This window comes from Bos grunniens, chromosome 8, assembly GCF_055505025.1.
Source record: "Bos grunniens cultivar Pamir isolate PY7600 chromosome 8, Bosgru_T2T1.0, whole genome shotgun sequence".
Classification (NCBI taxonomy): Eukaryota; Metazoa; Chordata; class Mammalia; order Artiodactyla; family Bovidae; genus Bos; species Bos grunniens.
In genome coordinates this window covers 102,269,435-102,273,378 of record NC_141172.1, presented here as the reverse complement: position 1 = coordinate 102,273,378, position 3,944 = coordinate 102,269,435, and the positions used below count along the sequence as shown (strand labels likewise).

At 42.4% G+C, this 3,944-nt stretch overlaps 1 long non-coding RNA gene across 1 annotated transcript; it reads right to left on the bottom strand.

The window, feature by feature from the left end:
- Positions 1-1,092: 1,092 nt before the first annotated feature.
- Positions 1,093-2,493, bottom strand: LOC147367842 (uncharacterized). The gene is made up of 2 exons (XR_015132191.1): positions 2,375-2,493; positions 1,093-1,353 (listed from the first exon to the last, which is right to left on the bottom strand). It is a non-coding gene; the product is annotated as an uncharacterized LOC147367842 (long non-coding RNA).
- Between the last annotated feature and the right edge of the window lie 1,451 nt (positions 2,494-3,944).

Sequence of the window (3,944 nt, the reverse complement as noted above, 5' to 3'; positions counted from 1 at the left end):
CACATAGAACAAGGTGACAGTCAGGGGGAGGGAATTCCCTGGTGGTCCAGTGGTTAGGAATCTGCCTTCCAATCCAGGGGACGCTGGTTCTATCCCTGGTCAGGGAACTAAGATCCCACATGCCACAGGGCAAAGAAGTCCATGCGCCACAGCTAGAGAAGCCTTCATGCCTCCACTACAGAGCCCTTGTGCTACGACTTCCAAACCATAATGCTACACCTAGAAAGAAGCCTGCATGCCGCAAGCCAGACCCATCACAGCCAAAAATAAATAAATAAAATAAAATGTTAAAGTCAGGGGGAATTGGGATGGAGGGAGACAAGTAGGGCGTAGCTGGGTCACAGCCTATTTTGTAAGGCAAAAGAGGCTGGGTTTGACCCTGAGGGCAAGGGAGAGTTTTCAGCAAAGGAGTAACATAACCATATCTGCACACTGGACAGATGGGAAAAATAGATGCGAGGGGTAAAGATTAGGGATGGATGCAGTGACCTACATGAAAGAAGATGGAGGCCAGGGCTAGGGTGAGAGCAGAAGAAACAGAGAGGAGCACGGATGTGGATGCTACGGCTGGTAGGATTGTGATTAACTGAACTCAAAGGAGCCACGATAGGAAAAGGTCAGAGATGGTCGCACAGTCTAGATGAGCGCTCTGTACATCAGAGTTGTTCAGTGACTATTTGTGGACTGAATGAATGAACAATAAATAAATTACAGAATAAACAATTTACCACTGAATGACAGGCAGAGAAGAGGACATTATTTTTGGAGATCCTTTCCAAGACAGAGCCATCATTAGAAGCAATACAGAAGCAAGGAAAAAATTCAAATTTGTTGGTTTACAACCCCCTAGATTATAAAGGGAGAAATTCTTTTCCTCATCAAGAGAAATTTAGGAAACACAAAGCAATTAGAAGAGCCTCAGATCACTCTTGATGTTTCTACCTTCCCAATGCTGCCTAGCTGAGTCTCTGCTCAATTGATAATCCATCAGGATCACCAATAGCCCCCAACTTCTCCAAATCCTAGGCCCCTGTGCATGTTCCAGGATTTTCCACACTCTTGAAATGGTTCTTCCAGTGACAATCTAAATGGTTCAAAAGCTTTATTTATTTATTGAGTGCCCAATACATGAACTATAAGCTAGGCTATAAGCATGACAACAGACACAGTCCCATCCCTCCTGGAGTTGCCAGTCCCCTTGAACGTTTCAGTCAGATCGCTATGTAAACGATAATATATGGCTTTCCCTCCATATATTCACAAAGAAGTCTCTTTGTATACACACGGTCTCAGAAATAACCGGAGGCCTCCAGTCCGCAGAAGAGTATCATTTTCATAAGGTGATATCGCCACCTAGTGGTCAAAAACAACTTTACCATTTGATCCAGTAAAATTTCTAGCTTCATTCCTGAGAAGGACTCTCCAAGTCTCTAGAACATTCCCTTTCTCTGTCAAGATAATATAGGGGTTGATTCTCTAACATATAATAAGTACTTAATACTTTTAATTAAATGTATAAACAGGAGAGCAAATGAATTTCATACCTTGGTACCTTATGGCAGTTGAAAATTTACATTTTTTCCCCCTAATTCTTCTGGATTCCAAAGAACCTCTGAACATTTCTATCTAAAAGCCAGATGCATGTCTGTCCTTAATTCAGCAAACAACTCCTTTAGGTGTGTTTGAATAAACTGATATTTTAAAAGTCATTGCCACCATGAATGAAATCCTGACTCCAAAGGAAGCACTCTGTTATCCAAAATCAATGAAGAACAGAGTCTGTTACCCCAGATGTCAGGACAAATGGCAAAACAAAAGATCGTTCTACAAGGAGGAGAGCATGGGCAGAGAATGTCGAAAGATGCTTTCACTGACTCTCTACACACAGGTCAAACTGAGCCGAGTGTCACTGGAAGGTATGCTCAGAAAACCAAGGTGACTCAAAGTGGCCTATCCCTACTAGAGATCACAAAGAAAGTAGAAAAGAACAAAAGAAATCAGAATCTAGTTTCTTAGGAACTCAAAGCTCCAGGACACCAGTCTAACAGGCCAAGGCTCAGGTCCTCTTGTCTGAAGTGAAAGTTGCTCAGTCCGACTCTGCGACCCCTTGGACTGTACAGTCCATGGAATTCTCCAGGGCAGAATACTGGAGTGGGTAGCCTTTCCCTTCTCCAGGGGATCTTCTCAACCCAGGGATCGAACCCAGGTCTCTCACATAGCAGGCAGATTCTTTACCATCTGAGCCACCAGGGAAGCCTACTTAAGTACATAAAGTGGATCTCCAACTGATCCTGGAGCCTCCTGGCTGTTAGGCCTTGATTCTCCTGCTGCCTGCGGCCCACATGGCAGGAAAACGGCAGTTAGCAACAGTTACCTGGCTCCTCCTCTCTCAGAACATGGAGAGGCTGAAGCAAAGGCTTCGGGAGGGCTCCTTGCCATCAGTCAGTTCTTTTCTACACGGCCTCATCCTTCCTGTCTGATTAAGATTGTCGTCTGTGCATAAAGAGAGGGAACCAGAGAGGCATCAGAACACAGTGGACTGAAGAGCAAGGACTCGGGTTCTAAGCCCAACCCCCTTCACTTGCCGGCCTTGGATGTCTGAAAAATTACTTAACCTCGCCAGCAAGACCAGCAGGTACTATTGCGCAGGTGGTGGGCCAACTCAGGGGTGTTGCTCAAATGGTAATCACCATAGATTTGTTTATCCATTGAAATAAGTTTTTAGCAAATAGTTTGTAAAGTGTCTTGAAGGGTCCCTTTCTCTAACTCACCCAAAGGTCCCCAAATGGCCTAGCATCAGCCCTGTATTCTGAGCTTCAGTTTCCTAAACCATAAAACGGAGACAATCCCCTCTATCTATAGAGTTGGCCAGAGAACCAATCAAAATAGTGGATATGAAGCACCTTGAAAACTGTAATGTGCTCCGTAGGCTATACTTCTCTATATTCATTTTGTGATTATCCAAATTTGAGGGATTGGCATAACAAAGATGAAACAAGTTTCAGCCTACAATAATTTTTTCTCTCTTTGAAAAGAGAAGCAAAGGCCAGTGTTCAGATAACAATTATTTTCTCACTCAAAATATGTCACAATTCAAAAGGTAACTTTGTATTAACTATCAGAACTTTAATGTGGGAGTTGCTTTACTAAGTAAGCAAAGTAGTTGAATTTGTTTTGAAAGAGTTAGACCTTCTCTGAGTCTTCAGATAAAATGAGTGATTTAAAGCTAAGCCTTGTGCAACCTCAAGCCCCCTACTGACCACTGGAAATGGGGTTTTCTCAGGAAGACAGTTCTGAAGGTAGGCTAAGGAAGAAGTGGCAAGATTTATAAATTTTTAAGTTAGCCCACAGAAGTCACTCTGCAAAGCAACGTATATTTGAGGAAAAAAATTTCAGAAAAACAGTCCACATGATGCCTCTTGGCTTCTTCTTACTGTGAAGATTCAGCTAAGAATAGTTCAGTCTAGTAACACAAATGAAGTCATATAATTTTGAGTTGTCTTGAAAAAGATGAAGAATGGATAGGCAGCAGTTTCAGCTTTCTAATTTGGTCTGTTTTGAGACAATGTTAAAAAAGGAGTCGAATATTTAATCTGCCTTTCTTGGCTGAACTGTATTTAGGGTAACCAAATAATTGATGAGGGGTAAGTTTCTCTTTATAAAAAAAAATTTCTCAGGCCCAGTTTAGAGTTCCACTTCTGGCCTCACAGTACAAGGAGCTCCACAAACAGCTCTCCAGTGAAACTAATGAAAATAATTTTGATTTGTTTAAGTCTCTGGAAATGGCTCTAAGAGCATACAACAAATGAAGAAACAGTTGTTCAAGAAAACCTACTGAAGGAAAGTCACACAGCTCAAAATAGCCTGGAGTTAAAACTCCCCTCCAGGCCCTCCCCACCGTTCCATGCAAAACAAAGAACACTCTCACCAGAAGAAAAATGGAT